General features: G+C 37.6%; 1 long non-coding RNA gene across 1 annotated transcript; it reads left to right on the top strand.

Moving 5' to 3' along the window:
* Positions 1 to 68: 68 nt before the first annotated feature.
* On the top strand, positions 69 to 17,583 carry LOC143660652 (uncharacterized). Its single transcript, XR_013164165.1, has 3 exons — positions 69 to 163; positions 15,988 to 16,271; positions 17,398 to 17,583. It is a non-coding gene; the product is annotated as an uncharacterized LOC143660652 (long non-coding RNA).
* Positions 17,584 to 17,835: the final 252 nt, after the last annotated feature.

Here is a 17,835-nt window from a genome sequence, read left to right as displayed (position 1 = left end):
AGTCACATCTTCATCTAGTCAAAGGCCACACCCATAAGTGGGCATGCCACATCTCCTTGGAGATAATTTGATCAAAGATTTCACCTACAATATTGAATCAGGATGAAAAGAAACAGCTGCCCCCACAAGATAGGATCAGGATTTAAAACATGGCTTTTCTGAGGTATGTAACAGATTCAAACCAGCATAGTGACCTTTTGCTCATAGCTTCTCCATCCCTGGGCAGTAATATTCCCAAGGGGTCCACTTTCTTTTTCTCTTGTTTACAAGATCGCCATCAAACACTGCCAATGTGTAATTGACTATTAAAGCAGATACCACCTTCTGTAAATTCCTCTTGTTTTCCTATAGTTCTCAGATTTTGGAAGAACAAATAGATAACTGGAATCTCCTCAAAATTAAATACTTTTATGCTTCAAAGGATTTTTTCAAGATAGTGAAAAGGCAACCTACCTAACAGGAGAAAATATTCGGAAACCACATATCTGATAAGGTTTTAATATCCAGAATATATAAAGAAATCCTGCAACTCAACAATAAAAAGACAAACAACTCAATTAAAAAAAATGGTTAAAAGGTATAGATTTTTTTCTAAGGAGGAACTACAAATGGGTAAAAAGCACAGGAAAAGATGCTCAATATCACTAGCTATTAGGGAAATGCAAATAAAAACCACAAGAAGATATTTCACACCTTCTAGAATGGCTACTGTCAAAAAAAAAAAAAAAAAAAAGAAAGAAAAAAAAGACAACACACAACCCAAAACACAGAAAACTACCACAGCTGGAGAGGATATGGAAAAATGGGAACAACTTTTCCACCACTGGTGGGAACGTAGACTAGTATAGGTGCTGTGGAAGGCAGTTTGGTGGTTCATCAGGAAGCTAAGTATGCCGCCATATGATCTGGCAATCCTGTGACTAGTACATACTCAGAACAACTGAAAGCAGAAACATGAACAGACATTTGCACACTGATGTTCACAGAGACATTATTCACAACTGCCAAAAGACAGAAACAACCCAAGTATCCAACAATTGAGGAGTGGATAAACAAACTGTGGTATACATAAGATGGAATATTATGCACTATAAGAAGAAATGAAGTCCTGATGTGTACAACATGAGTGAAACTTGCGGACATTATGGGGAGTGCAATAAGCCAGACACAAAAGGACAAATATTGTACGACCTCACCAATACATACTAATTATAGTAAGCAGACTCTGGGAGTTAAAATCTGAAGTACAGTTAGCTCGGAGATAGTAAGAGGGTAGAGAATGAACAGGTGATGCTTAAAGGTATGCAGAATTTTTAAAAAAGTTGGTTGTAAATGTTTGAAAATGGATAAAGGTGATGGTAGTACAATATTGTAAATGTAAACACAGTGCTGACTGTGAGTATGGTTGAAAGGGAAATTTAGGGTTATATATGTCACTAGAAGGAAAGCTGGAAGATAAGACATGGGACCTTACAGCAAAACCTGTTATGGAGAATGACTGTGGTTAATTGTACCAATATAAGAAAGTTCTTACATGAACTAGAACAATGCACTATTACAAAGTGTTAATAATAGAGTGGTATATGAGAAAAATACAATTAATGGAAACTAAGGACTATAGTAAACAATAATATTATAATAGTCTTTTTTGATGAAAAAGTAAACAATAATATTATAATAGTCTTTTTTGTAACAAAGTTACTATACCAAAGCTAAGCATCAATAATAGAGGGGTATAAGAAGTATAGGACTTTTTTTTCAGAACAATGAGAATGTTTTCAAATTGTGGTGAATGCACAACTCTGAACTCTGTGATTGTACTGAGAGCCATTGTTTGTACACTTTGGATGGATCGTATGGTATGAGGATTTGCATTTCTAATAAGTTCATAGGTAGTGCTGATGTCACTGGTCAGAGGTGAGCATATTGAGAACTACTGCTTTACAAATGTTAAACCTGTAAACTCTTGCAATTATATCTTCTCATAAGACACCTCAGATTCCTTAGTTTCTAGCCCCAATCACGTTTTTAGGCGTGGTGATAAAGACATTTTGACATACGGTTTCCCCTATGTCTGCCATTTCTGACTCTTGGTCCTCCCGTCCTCCTTCTTTTCTGACTCTTTTATTCTACCTTTCTTTCTACCCCAAGTCTGAGTCAAAAGAAGGGCTTCCCATATTCCAGATGACTGAAATGTACAACAGGAGTGGTGTGAGAAAGAAGCACCAAGGAAAAGCTAATCTGCTGCTTTCATTCCTTCCTCTAGCCTACTCACTCAGGAATCAATCATTCAACCATCCAAACATCCTGCAAACATTTGGCTTCATCCATTTATCAGCATTTTCAACTGTCAAGTCCAGTCTCCAGAGGGTTGTGGAGAAGTTGGGTAAAGGATAAGAAGATACTGATGGTAGCTCTACCTTTAGTTTTTTTATTTCTGTGCTGGCTTTCCACTTTGAAAGCCTGCTCTATGTTAGGGCCCTAGTTCATTAAAAAGTAGAGGCTCCCCACAAAAAAAAAGGGACTTCTGATTATTCTTTTCTGTACTTAGTCTCTCCATTTCGTGTTGGAAATCAATAAGTTCAAGATTATTTATTACCTTTGTCCTCTTAGCACAGAAAACTGGGAGATGATAGAGTTCTCCCTAGTCTTCTGATGGTTAGGTGAAAGATTTTAAGCTAAAGAATGGGGCAGTCACTGCCCTTATTTCCTTTTCAATTCTTTCTTCAATTCCTAAAAGGACTGAAACTAGTTGAGCATTGCTAAGGTTAAAAGGACCATGCTCTTGTATTCTACTCTGGTATTTCTGAAGTGAAGTCCACGTCAATCATAATTTGTGGCATGCGCAGCCTTCTCACCACTACAGCATAAGATGTGATTATCACCCAGAAATCTTAACAAGTTAATCTACAGGCCTTATTAAGCCATTTTTAGAAATGTGCTTGAGCACAGTTGGTACACCTGAACATTCGGAAAATTATTCTTTAGAATTAGCATACTGAGCTGGAAGAAAATAAAGAACATTCACCAAAGGGGGAAAAAACAGTGAAAATTCCAATGGCTAATGGTTTTTAATTATAATTGCATAACAGTCTCTTGATACAAGTGATACTCATGGCTTTGATAATTCCTGCCACGGATCCATTAGGACCCTCCATACATGTGCAAACACCTTGACTAGAACAAGAAAGAACATCAGAATATTATCTAACTGCACTCAAGTGCCTCGAATTAGATCAATTCAATGGCACTCTTAGCCATTTTCCTTTTAGCAAATGCTGAGAGTCTGAGAAATGATAAGCAGCTTCCAAGTGCTACATTGGATAATGGTTTTATCCTGGGATGAAAAAGGAACAAAACATAACAAATGTAACAGCCTATGGAAATACTTTAATTCTTAATCGTGATGATTATGAATAGTGCTTCTATAAGCATTTGTGTTCTGGTTTTAATGTGAACACAAGTTTTCATGGCTCCAGGTTTAGAATTGGATTTTTGAAACATGTGATAATTACATGTTGGGAGGGTCTGATTTCAAAGAGTTCACAAGATATGATTCTGTCTCTAATGGTGGTTATAAGAATCTAGGTTTATGCTACTGCAAATGGAATTATATGCCCCCCAAAATGAATATTATTGCATGTAAATGAAAAAGTTAAGAATGCTATAATTTGGCAAATTTTCTAGATGATATGCAGCACATTCATAAGTTGCATTCATTTGATTAAAATTATTACATAGAATATCGAGATGCCTTTAGTACTTCAGAAACTAAAGTTAAAAAAATATGCAGTGAAAAAAAAGTTCCAGAAATGAGTAATAACTCCCAATGTGTAAACTTATGCATAAATTACAGGTCAGGGAAATTCTTTGACCTGAAATGCAACAGAGTCCTTCCATTCTACCCTCAGGCCTATTTAAGGCCTTTTAACAAAATAGAATTGTATCATTGGGAATAGTGCTAGGACGAAAGACAGGATAAAAAGCCCCTCTTTCTTGGACAATGTATCTTAATTCTTCATTCTCTCACCAAGATTTAGTCAAAGCATTTCTCACATTGAGAGTTTGCAGTAATAAAAAATAGCCAAATAAATAAAAATTAAAAAAACAAAAAGAGTTTCTGGTAAAATTGAGAAAAGTATTCACTTCTGCACAGGGAGCCCACAAGCTTTCTGGCCTCCAATGGAAAATTATTTAAAATTTTAATTATAAAATTCATAGAACAAGCACATAGTGGACAATAAAGTGTTGAGAAATTTTAATTAAATCAGATTTTCTTTTCTGCCATGCCCCTAAGTAGCAAAACATTGATGAAAGGATTTTAAGGTTCAAAGTTTAAATAAGAGGAGTGGCCCACTAATCTTTTCTTCTATTTCTAAAATTCTAAATGCTCAATATTGGCTGGCAAATTTATTCTAGGAAGTGTTACGTGTAATGTGGGCAATTTTCAAAGCTTTTGTTATATTAAGAACCCATGTTTTAGTAAGAACCTGAGATCATGTCCATGGAAAGGCAGGGATGCCAAACAAAATAAGCCAGAATATGCATTTCAAGAAATAGCAACAATCATAAATCTGGCGCTATCTATGCCCCTTCTGTGCTTTTAGGATGAGCATCTCTCAGGTGACCCCGCTTATCCTAGGCTAATGTGGGTTGAGAGAGGAGATGGGAAGACATACAAATTCATCGTTATTCATTCAGTCATTCATTTATTCAATTAATAAACATAATTAGAACAAATATGGATCATGAACGGTGCTGGAAGTTTAGGATTCAATGAAAAGCAAAAGAGACTTGGGCTGTGATCTAACAATCGAGGCGGTAAAATAAATCAAATAATTCATTAGAAATTGTTATAACTATTTTAACAGAAAAGTGAAAGAAACTTAAAAAAGAAATTTCAGGGATGTATTAGGGGATGGTATATATTCTGAAGTTCAAAGAAGCTTTCCTTGGGGAAGTAGCCTTTTGATTTTAATTTTGTGACCAATAACCTGCATATCCTGATTCCAATTTCCTTTTTCTTCCTCACTCTAGCTAATATCCATGAGTAGTAATCTCAGAGTAAATGTTTTAGCTTCCAAGGGGGACCTAAAATTGCATTAAAACCTGGCAAGAGAAACAATGACAAGGTCTGAGGTGGGGCTCTGAGCAGAAGCCTGATATTATCCTCAGGATTTCTGGTAAAGTTCTCATTGCTCCCATACATTCAGGCCAAACCCTCTTTGGTACTATCTTTGATTCCCTGAAAGAAGAGTACAAATTTTAGATGTATTATCTAGGAATAGTAAGAAAATATGATCTGTATCTGACAACAGGACACTTCCAATTAGAAGCAGAAACTCATATTGAGAAACATCATTTTACAATTTAGGGGACCTATATTACTTATTGTCAGTTAGCATGGTATATCTTTCTCCATCCCTTTACCTTTAACCCTATTTAAGTCTTTTTATTTATTCAGTATGGATTTCTTGTAGGCAATAGATAGTTGGATTTTTTTTAATCCGCTTTAATAATCTCTGTCTTACAAATGCCCTATTTAACTCACTGGCATTTAATGTGAGTACTGATTTGGTGGAACTAATAATTTACTATGTTTGTAACTGCTTTTTATTTGTTGCATTTGCTCTTGGTTTCTTTTTTGCCCTGTCCTTTTTTTTTTTGCCTTCTTTGGATTTAACTGCACATTTTATATGATTCCTTTTATCTGCTCTCTTTGAGATATGATTATACTTTATTTTAAAAGTTTGTTTGTGCAATAGTTTGCAATATATGTTTTTAATGAATGGGAGTCTTCTTTCAATTAATACCATATTGCTTCACATATATCGCAGGTATTTATATCTGACTATCCCCAGTTCATCCCAACTTCCCCTATGATATGGCCATTCATTTCACCTACCTGGGTGCCATAATCAACCGATATATTATGATTATTAGTTTAAACAGCTAACTTTTAGAGCAATTAAGAATGAGAAAAGTAATTTTATTTTATTTCCATTTCCTTTTCCTGTACTCTTCCTTTCATGATTTAGAATCATGTTTCTGACATTTCAAATTCCTTCTCCCTGAAGAACTTGCAGGACAGGTCTGCTGGTGGTGAATTCCTTCAGTTTTGTTTGTCTAATGAAGCCTTTCTTTCTCCTTCATTTTTGAAGGATAATTCCACTGGATATAGAATTCTAGTTTGGTGGGGTTTTTTCCCTTCAATATTTTAAATATTTTGCTCTTCTCTCTTGCACTGTTCCAGATAAAAAGCTCTAAATAATGCTTATCTTGTTCCTCTACAGGTAAGGTATTTCTTTCCTCTGGCTTCTTTCCAGAGTTTCACTTTGTTTTTCTGCAGTTTGAATATGATATGTCTATGTGTATATTTTCTAGTATTTATTCTGCTTGGTTTACTCTGAGATGTGGTTTGGTGTCTGCTATTAGTTTTGGAAAATTCTCAATAATTACTCTTTCAATTATTTCTTCTGCTCTGTTCTCTGTTTCTGATCCTTCTGGTATTCCAATCAAAATACCAGAGTATGTGCATATTATATCTTTGGAAATTATCCACAATTCTTAGATATTCCATTCTTTTTTTTCTTTGCATTTAAGTTTGGGAATTTTATATTGACCTGTATTTAAGCTCAGTGATTCTTTCCATGGTCTTGTCAAGTCTATGATAAGCCCATCATCAAAGGCATACTTCATTTCTTTTATTGGGTTTTTGATCTCTCACATTTCTACTTGATATTTTCTTAGAGTTTTCATCTCTCTGCTTACATTGGTCATCTGCTTTCTACTTTTACCATTAGAGTCTTTAACATATTAGACAGAATTATTTTAAATTCTGCCTGATAATTCCAAAACCTGCCATACCACTGCTGATTCTGATGATTGCTTTGTCTCTTTAGACTCTCTTTTCACTTGCCTTTTAGCATGCCTTATAATTGTTTTGGTGAAAAGTGCACACAATGAATCAGGTAATATGAACTGAGACCAACAGGCCTTTACCTATCAGTTTTACGTTTTTCTGTGTTATGGTCACATGCAAAGACAGATGGATACTCATCCAAAATTTTGTTTGGATATGGAGAATAATGGTACCACATACACACACACACATGCACACACACAGAAAGTGTGAAAGCATTTATTATTAAAGTGATTGAGGTCTCTGGGAAAAGCAAGGGAGTCCTCTAAGCAGGTCTGAAGTGGCTTGAGAAAGTAAGAGAAGGAGACTGGTTTGGGTTTTTACTATGGTTAGAGGGTAAGACTGGGCTGAGAGTTCCACATGTGGATAAGGGCTTGCATGGTTTAAATTTCCCAATAGCTCCCAATAAGGGGGCATCCAGCTTTCTTATCAGATTTGCCAGTTATGGGGAATAAGGGAAAGAGGAAGGAGTGGGGCTCAAAAGCTATCAACAGTCAAACTTCAAAAAAAGCAGACTCATTACACTTTGGCTAGCAATTGGGCCCTGTTTAATATTAGCTGTAACTGCAGGTATGAGAAGTTTCAAATTTCTCTAGTATGCTTATTTTTGTCTTTTCCTTAAATAGTCTGTACCTTGCAGCTGTCCTCGTTGTAATCCACTGTAATTATTCTGGAGCCCTGCTGGTGCATTGGTAAAATGTTGGGGGAGGGAGAGGTATTCTATAGTTTAGGATTAAATCTCACTCTTTTAGCGGGCATGTATCCCTGGGATATATATAACCCAGGTAACAGGAAGGCTAGAGGATATTGGAGTTAGAGACATGTACTTTCCCCCAGAGGATAAAGCTCAGGTAAAGTCTTTTTCCCTTGAGGGTATATCTTTGTTATGGAGAATGTTCTGGGCATATTTCCCAATGGTTACTCTTCCTTTCCCTGTGCCGGAGCGCTGAGAGAATCGTTTTTGGCTCTTCACATTGAGAACCTGGTTGGTTTTCTGGAGGTAAAACCCATGGAAGTATAGGAGTTCCCCTAAGACTGGGGGCCCTAGTTGTTTCTTACTCTCTAGTTAGTCCACATACAACCTTCCAGTTTGTTAGGTTGTATTTCATCAAAACTACCATTTAAGTTTTCCTATCAGTTTATGGCTACAGCAGTTGTGTGCTCCAAGTAAGCAGATCTTGGCTGTGTCTCCCTGGATGAAATTGTCTTTCTAGGTTCGGGGAATGACAATTTGCCTTGCGACCTCAGCTAACAGTTGGCTCTGCTTTGCAGGTGGCGCAAGGGAGATCCAAGCCTGATCTCATCAATTCTACCTCCCTATGAAGCTCTCCAGTGGCACTGCCCAGCTGAGTTAACGGGGTACATCTAGACATGTTCCCACAATTCCTTCACCTTGTTGAAACCTTGACCAAACCGGCCTACCAGTAGAGAACACTTTCAGGTTCTGTACTAATCTCAAACCTCACTGTCCGGGAAGGCCAGAACCCCCCTTGATAGTTCCTCTACCTTTACTCTGCCATCTGCCTTCTTGCTTTGACCAGTGACTTTTGAAAGCAGGAAGTATGTCCCCATGCTCCACAATTGCTGCCTTGTAACGGATACCCTCATAGCTCTGGTGCATCAAGGGGTGAATGTGAATTTGAGTTCAGGAGAGGAGGAGGCTCCTTTCATGTAAAGCAGTCAACTTCCCAGTGTGGAGTCAAAGTGGGCATCTAAGAACAGGATATGTGAAGCGTCTCCCCAGCCTTGATAATTAAATCATGTCCTTCCTAGATGGGAGGAGTTGATGGTTATAGAATCTGGTAATGATCCTGGCACTGCACCAGCAGCAAGCAGTTCTCATTTGTTTTGCTGCCGTGCACCACAGCAAGATCATTGTTTATTATGGCTCAAAGGCAGTAATCATTTCACATAATGTGAGGATTTTTTTCACTCAATTACTTTCATGCTTTGGGCTGATGAGGATAATAATCACGTGTTGATTACTGATACCTTGACAGATGATGCTCAAAAATGCAGGTCATTGCTCCTTTTTTTCCCTTTTGTCCCTGTAAACATTGAAGTTTGTGATTTAGAGTCTCATTCAGTCACCACTTTCACATCCCAAAGTTTCTGATGCTGAGAAGACCAAGACAAAATATTTCTTTCAGGGGCCCCCAATTCCTGCAGTCTGCCCTATGGGATAATTTATGGTGATTTGTTTTAAAGAGACAGTCATACATAATTCATGTCCTGTGCATTGCGGCTTTTGGCCATTGAAAATACTATCTCTCTTTTGGCAGTGCTTGCAGAAACTAGCTATAATAAACATTTCATACCTCAGTGGACACTCTTTTCTCAGCTAATAGGAGCCTGACTTAAATGGAGACTCCATCACGAGAGGAGTGTATTTAATGGTGAATTCAGCTGAGCATTTTTTTTCCTCTAAAGCATAAAATGAACTTATTATCAGTATCAATAGTTGGTTTTTCTCAAAAGGAGTCAAGTTGTGAATGGGCATGAAAGGGAAATTAAATTGAAACTCTTGGTGGTTTCATGGTTGGAGGCCAGTTTAAAACTCAAACTCTAATAATTGCTTTTGAACTAGCCAGGAGAATTGTAGGGTCACAAAGTGTAAGAGGGACATCAGACTTGGTTTCTGACCCAGAAAGCAGGGGGCCTAACAAACTGGAAGCTTCTGTAAGTATCAGGCCACTGCTGAAGATGGCTGAATTTATATCATACAGATACAATGGTATTAAATATAATATACTCAAATAGAGATAAAGTGGTTTCTAAAAATGCAAATCTGATCAAGCTTCTCCTCTCTCCAAAACCCTTCAATGAGTCCATTTCATAGGAGATAATAGCCAAAGGAGCTACATGATCAGATTTCAACTTATACTTCATCCTCATCAAGTCTCCAGTTGTCCTTCCTTATTGTGTAGTCCAGCCACGTAGAAAATCTTCCTTTGCTTCTTCACAACAGCATACTTTCACCTGATGTGCTGATTTGAATCTGTTGCATACCCAGAAAATCCAAGTTCTTAATCCTTATTCAATATTGCTGGGTGGGAGCTTTTTGATTGTTTCTATGGAAATGTGAGCCACCCAACTGTGGGTGGTAACTTTTGCTTAGATGGTTTCCATGGAGATGTGTCCCTACCCATTCAAGGTGGGGTTATTTACTGGAGCCCTTTAAGAGGGAACCATTTTGGGAAAAGCTCAGAACCTGCAGAGCCTACACAGCCAGAGACCCTCGTAGATACATAAAGAAAACTCCCCCCAGAGAAACCTTTGAAGAAGCCTGGAAAGAAAGCTATCAGATGTAGCCATGTGCCTTTCCAGCTGAGAGAGAATCCCAGAACATCATCAGCCTTCTTGCGCTAAGGTATTTTTCCCTGGATGCCTTAGTTGGACATTTTTATAGCCTTAATATGGATATGCTCACAACCTTAAAACTGTAAACTTGCAACTTAAAAAACTCTCTTTTTTAAAGCCATTCTGTTTCTGATATATTGCATTCTGGCAGCATACACACTAAAACACCTGGGAAACTTATTTTTGCTTCAGGATGAGAATTTCTGATTCAGTGACATAGGGCCTGAGAATTTGCAATCCTAAAGAATTCCCAGATTTTTTGAGAATCACAGAATAAAGGGAAATATTCTCACTGTCACTCAAACCACGGCAACTACATTCAGGAAACTTGTGCTGTGGCTCCATCTCTTCAATTAACCTGGTAGGAGTCCATGTGCAACTTGTTATTTTTTCATGGTCAGCCAATAAATCCTGTTGATTCTTCTTTTCAGAGATATCCTGAATCTTTCTGTTCCTTCTCCTCCATCATGTTTCTAAGTGGGGCTATTATAACCTCACATTTAGACTACTATAACTCTACTCATTCTCTTTGTTCTCTGCCCCCTTGAATCCTCCTTTTATTTAATTGCCAGTTTTAAGTGCCTCAGAGAACATTAGGGCCATGTCATATCCTTATCTAAATTCTTGCTGGAGATATTCAAAGCTTTTTATAGCCTGAACCTCCTGTTATGTGTCCTGCCAACCTGCTTTCAATTCAGCACGAAACTCCTCATAACTTATCACACTTACCAAATTGTCCGTCTTTCCTGATGGGCTGTTATCTGCATTAAGGAATGCACCACATCTGTCCTGTCTGCCTAACATAAACTTGTGTGATTGTTGTTGCATAATAATATTACTGAGCAGATGAAAGTCACTGAACACTCCAGATTTTCCCTTCTGCACACTAATAGTAATCCTAGCAAACACTTAAACTGGGCTTGCTATATACTTTATACAACTTGATTTATTTAATCCTTACAATAAACATCCCCATTTTACAAATAAGGAAATTGAGGCACAGAGAGGTTAAGTAATTTGACCAAGGTCTCTGAAATGGAGGCACTGCCCCCCAGTGATTTGGTTGTAGAAGTTCATGATGTTACCTACCATGCTATGCTGACTGAAGATTGGCCCAAATGACACCTACATGACTTAGAGCACTAAGAATCTGCTGTGACTGCACCAATTATTTGTGCTACATATTAACACAAAAAATAATTTGTGGAGCACATGCTGTGTATAGGGAGCCATAATTGATGCCAGGGAAAAAGCATTCTTGGGTGGGAGGCAGTCAAGTATTACTGATAGTGTGAAGTTAAAGAACCCAGTTTCCATTGTTTTCTTAGCTTTGTGACCTTGGGAAAGTTACTCAACATTTCTGTGTTCTGTTGCTCATCTACAAAATGGAAGAAAAGGAAATCCTTTTCCTAAAATTTTTGCCAGGATTAATTGTGAGGGTAGATATAAAGCACTTATCACAGTGACAAACACATAGAGCCTCTTTAAGAGATGAGAGCTATCATCTTGTCCTTGCCCACAAGAAGCTTTCTATATAGCTCAAGAGAGAAAAGCTGACAGTGATACTCCAGGACTAGGAATTTAGTTATTATAAACAGTTGTCTCAATATATCTAAAATGAGATACCATTTATGTCCAGTGCAGGCCCCAAAAGCTAAATAGAAGGAATGAGTAACATCTAACTAAAAAAGAACTTAAGTATAGAAGTAAAAAAAATATCCATACGAATCAGTTCACCTTTGAACAGATCTGGAAGGCTTGAGTGGACAAGCTTCTGACATAGCCCTTCTAATTAGGCCAGTACAATGTAGTCATAAGTGACTACACTTCATCTGTCCTCATCTTTCACTTTCTCAGCTTTTCAAGCTATTCTGCCTTCTATAGCGATAGAGTTATGATGAGTTGGTGTATATGGATGTTTTTTCTGTATATACTATATATGCTCAGAAAAATGTTTATATATAACACACACAGAAGCCCATTGTGCTGGTTTGAAATGATGCATGTATTCTAGAAAAGCCATGTTTTAATCCTAATCCCATTTTGTAAAGGCAGCTGCTTCTTCCAATCCCTATTCAGTATTGTATGTTTGAAACTGTAATTAGATCATCTCCCTGGAGATGTGATTTAATCAAGAGTGGTTGTTAAACTGGATTAGGTAGAGCTGTGTCTCCACTCATCTGGGTGGGTATTGATTAGTTTCTGAAGTTCTATAAAAGAGGGAACACTTTGGAGAATGAAAGAGATTCAGAGAGAGTAGGGCAGAATGACATAGCCACGAGAAGCAGAGTCCACCAGCCAGCAACTTTTGGAGATGAAGAAGGAAAATGTCTCCTGGGGAGCTTCATGAAACAGGAAGCCAGGAGAAGCTAGCAGATGATGCTGTGTTTGCCATGTGCCCTTCCAGATGAGAGAGGAACTCTAATCATGTTCACCATGTGCCTTTCCAGATGAGAGAGGAACCCTAACTGTGTTCGCCATGTGCCTTCTCACTTGAGAGAGAGAGACCCTGAATTTCATAGGCCATCTTGAACCGAGATATCTTTCCCTGGGTGCCTTTTATTGGACATTTCTATAGACTTGCTTTAATTGGGACATTTTCTCGGCCTTACAACTGTAAACTAGCAACTTACTAAATTCCCCTTTGTAAAAGCCATTCTGTTTCTGGTATATTGCATTCCAGCAGCTAGCAAATTAGAACACCCATAATATATACTTATAATCATTGAAAGTAACATCTGTATGTACATATATATGCACAAACATATGTAAATATGTGTATACACACACACATACACTCACACACACACATTTGTAATCATCCAAAATTTATCTCTTCCGGGTCTGTGGGACCAATTTAATCTTTGTGCAGCAGGCCCCAAGGCAACCGTCAAACACTGTACAGACAAGTACTTACTAGTGCTCGCTATAAAAGCTCACAGAAAATGCAGAAATAGACTGGCAGCCCTGCATGAGAGTAAGTATATAAACCCTTTCTATGCAGAGTAACTCCAGCACTTTGCCTTTTTCCTTAAGAAGATGCTTGTTTAATCCATACATTTGTTTGATGGTTTTTAAATGTCCCAAAAACAAGGCCTCATTTAGAAGTCAAGTGTTAGTAGAATTTTTCATCTAGAACAGAGATTTTCAAATTTTAGGGACTATTACTATCACTAGGGACTCTTGTAAAAATGTAAGGTCGGACCTGCTGAATCATTTCTTGAAGGTGGGATCCAGGAATCTGAATTTTAACAAGCATCCCCACAGTTCTGCTGCCTTTGATCTATGGTCAACACACTGAGAAACAGTAAAGTGTAAATTAAAACCAGGCAGGGTACTGCTCAGAGCTACTCAGAATACAGAAAGGAGAAAGAAGATGTAAGCCTTGTCCTCTTTTGCAGGAGAGGTATAAGCGGGCGAGGTTCGAAATTGAGAGGCAGGTTGGAGAAATTTAGCACTCCAAGTGCCAAAAGGAGGAGCTAGGAAAGGAACCACATTTATAATGCAAAGAACAGTCAAAAATAAGATGAAGGAGGGGATAGTAATAATATTATGAGATAAACTTAAAAAGCATATATTGAGATAAGTCAAAGCCAATAATGATTAGAAAATAGATACTAGATTGTTACTTAGATATTTTTTTTCAAACCTTCTCTGGGGGGCTATTTTCACATTTAAAAGTATAAATATATTTTTACTGTTGTCTAAATAAGCCTTTTTTTCACATATGAACATATACATACACACAAACAGATGCTTAAATAGGTTTCATATAAATTTCATCACTGGGTAATGGGGATTGTTAGTTGTTTTAGAGTCTGAGGAAAAATTTCATGGCTGCTGTGAGGATTAAATACAAAAATGTGTGAGAAGCTCTTAGTACCATTCCTGGAATGTGGAAATCGTTCAAAAAATGTATTTATTATTATTAATATGCAACTACATGAATTTATTTCCTTGTGGTTGGATCAAGGTTATAGGTCATTAAGCAAAGCTTAAAGGCACAATATTCCCCACAGTCTGTAGAGATGTAGCACGATTTAGGTTGGAGGACAGAACACATCACAAGTGATGAGCACAGGAAAATGAACCTGGTATCTCAGAAATCAGAGAGGATGATGTAAGATCACCAGAGATCAGAAAGCAAAGGTAAACATTATCCCCAAGGAAAAGGCATTTTGGTCTGTGAGCTCCTCCAGATACTTCATGCCATAGCTGCCATCACTGAGGTTGCAGGTGAATCAAAAAATGGTGGTAGGTTTGAACTTGAGCAGGAATGACTCATGTTCAGTACAAACTGGGACATGAGAAAATACCTTCCTTGGGTGAAACCATTTCTGGGATTCTGAGATAAAAGTGTATAAAACCAAGTGGATATCTACTTTTATCTTAATTTCCCTTTTCATACAGTGTTGAATTTTAATTAATCAAGCTGATAGTTATATACTAAGAGCTATAATATACTAAACTCCTAGACTCACTGGTATTGAAGCCACTACCTCATAATGTCTTATAAAATTCCTAAGAAATATAAAAGGTTTACTATCCCACCACTAAGATGAAACAAAAACGGGTCTAGAGATATGTCATTCATCCATGTGATAAATATTTGGTACTGACAAATATACAAACTGGACTGGAGCTGGGAAATAAAGGAAACGTTGATAGCTACCATGCATAAAGTATTGCAGCAGATAGCAAGTAGCTGCACCAGGTCCTGGTATCACAGTGGTCTTGCAGTGATGCGCACATCTTCATTTCAGTCATAAAGTGTGTCACTCAAACATGACCACAGAAACTAAGCAACATTATTTGAGATGAAATTCTAATATATTCTGACCTTATCACATGCTATAAGCAAAAGATTAGAATGTACTTTTAGAAGGTCATACAAGCAATGGTAAGAAGTAACAGGTACTAATCTAATAATGATGGAGGAAATAGAAAAATTGTAAAAGGTACACATGGATTAAAAATGACACTGTGAGGTCATGTAAGTTACAATTTCTAAAACATTATGAACTCATATTTTCTTTTTATAAATGTGAAAGCGAATCAAAGCAATGGGCCATAGCTTTGCCTTATTTGCAAATGACACACATTTCCTGCGTACCCTCAGAGATTCTGATTCATATATTTTGGGGTACTTTAGGGACTCAGCTAAAAGTTAGTAGTAATATCCCTCAGTTCATGGATTAATTGATGAAACACATTTTTAATAAGTGCCCTGCTATGAGGTAGGGATTATTCTAGAGGCTGAGAACACTGCAGTGAACAAAAGATGAAAAATTTCTGAACTCACAGAGCTTACATTCTAGTTGGGGGAGGAAGACAATGAAAAAATAAATTAGCAAAATAGAGTCCGTCAGATAGTGCTAGTGATAAGTACCATGGAAAAAAATGATGTAGAGAAGGAGGAAAGTTGAGTAGCAGGTGGGTTGGCTGCAGTCTTAAAAGGGCAGTGTTTTAGTTTCACAGCTGCTAAATCAAATAACCTGCAATGGGTTGGCTTAAACAACGGAAATATATTGGCTCACACTTTTGAGGCTAGGAGAAGTTCAAACTCAAGACATCATCAAGGTGATGCTTTTTCCCAGAAAACCTCAATGATCTAGGCCTGGCTGCCTGGGATTCTTGGTTTTTGGGAGGTTCCTTTTTTATCATATGGTAATGCACATGGCAGCCTCTTCTGGCTTCTCTTTTAGGCTCAGATTCTGGTTGTTCCTTCTGTGGCTTTCTCTCTCTGTGTCTGCATTTCATTCTGCTCATAAGGGACTCCAGTAATAGGATTAACACCCATCCTCATTCAATGTGAAATGACCGTGAACAAAGATCTGAAGGAGGTGAGAAAGCAGCTATAGTGATAACTGGAGGAAGAATGTTCCTGCAGGAGGAACAGCAGATGCAAAGGTTCCAAGATGGAGAAGTGCCTGTCATGTTTGAGAATCAGCAAAAAGGCGGCATGAGCAGAAAAGCAACAGGAGAGGAGGTAAGAAGGATGAGCTAAATCCTACTGGCCTCTGTAGGCTATTTGTCTTAGCCTTAAGAAATCATTGGAGCATGCGGTTACATGCCCCAGTTTAGACATGTTTTTAGTCTTAATCCACTTTCCTTTAAGTGAACACCCATTGTAAATAGGATCTCTTAAAGATGTTATTTTAGTTGAGGTGTGGCCAAACTGAATGAGAGTGGTTTTAAGCCATATTACCAGAGGCTTTATGAAGAGGACCAGAAAAGTCCCAGAAACCAGAAAGAAGAGGATACTGCCATATGATGGGAGGCAGAAATATAAGCCACGGAACCCTGAGCAGTGTCTGCAGCCAGTACCAGAATGCTACAAACTTATGGGAAAAAGTAAGCCTTGTTGGTACCCTGATTTGAGACTTCTAGCCTTAATAATGGAAGCCAGTAAAATCTCATTGTTTAAGCCAAACCACTGGGTGGTATTTGTGATAGCAGCTCTGGCAAACTAAGACAGAGGTTTTGGCTCGCATTTTTAAAATCACAAGAGAGTGTAAGGAAGTCCTGGAAGAAACAGGGAGTTTTAGAAGGCTACTAGGATAATCTGGAGGAAAAGGGATTGTTTGCTCGCATCAAGTGGTGGCAGTGAAGGTGGCAAGAAGTGGTCAGATCCTGGAATATATGCTGAGGGAGAACTAATAGGCAGTTGAGAAGAGAGGACTTGAGTTTAATGCCTAGGCTTTTGACCTGAGCTACCAAAAGGATAGAAGTCAGTATCTGTTGTTCAACAATGCAGGGAAGTCCATTGAAAAATATTCCTACTCAGAATGGATATCATAAAAAAAGTTTGGTTCCTAAAGGGCTAACTGATTCAGGCAAATAGAAAACCTTCACTCTCAATTCCTAAATGTACTGACCAGAAGACACACCACTATTGTTATTCAAAATCAGGACCTTTCTTTCCCTTTAACAGTTAATGGATCTTTCTATGTGGTATTGAATTACAATGCTAATCATGGATATTAAAAATAAATTTCTTAATTTATTTACAAACCCATTCATTTTACATTAATCTGTATAGTACAGATTAATCTGTCATATTCTTCAGAAGGACAAATATCTGATGATTCTTTAATTTCCTCTCCCCACTTCAGTGCTGCCCAAGTGGCTTTTAGCCTCTGCTTAAACATTCATGAATGGAAAACTTGTGACCTTCAGGAAAGAAAAGAAGAGAATGAAACCTTGTGGGCCTTTTCTAAACAGGAATCATCTCTTACCCACCTTTGCACTGCCAAAGCCTAGCACAATACCTGGCAAGTAGGATGCACTCAATGCCTGTTTCTTGGTAAAATATTTAATCTGAGTAAAACCTTTGATTTCATAAGCTAGAGAGGCTCTACTATATATTCAAGAATGGTGACTTAATGAAGTTGTACCTAATGGAGGTCCTCAGGGAGCAGGAGTTAATGAAAATATAAGAATGATTCCTAATTAAGGTATTAATCATTTGCATGTGAATGGGTGCTTGAAAATATTTTATTCTATTAAGTAGCTTACATATTTCATTGCAAGCATGTTTATCCTATTAATTT

Source organism: Tamandua tetradactyla, chromosome 2, assembly GCF_023851605.1.
Source record: "Tamandua tetradactyla isolate mTamTet1 chromosome 2, mTamTet1.pri, whole genome shotgun sequence".
Lineage (NCBI taxonomy): Eukaryota > Metazoa > Chordata > Mammalia > Pilosa > Myrmecophagidae > Tamandua > Tamandua tetradactyla.
This window is presented reverse-complemented; position numbering and strand designations above follow the sequence as displayed.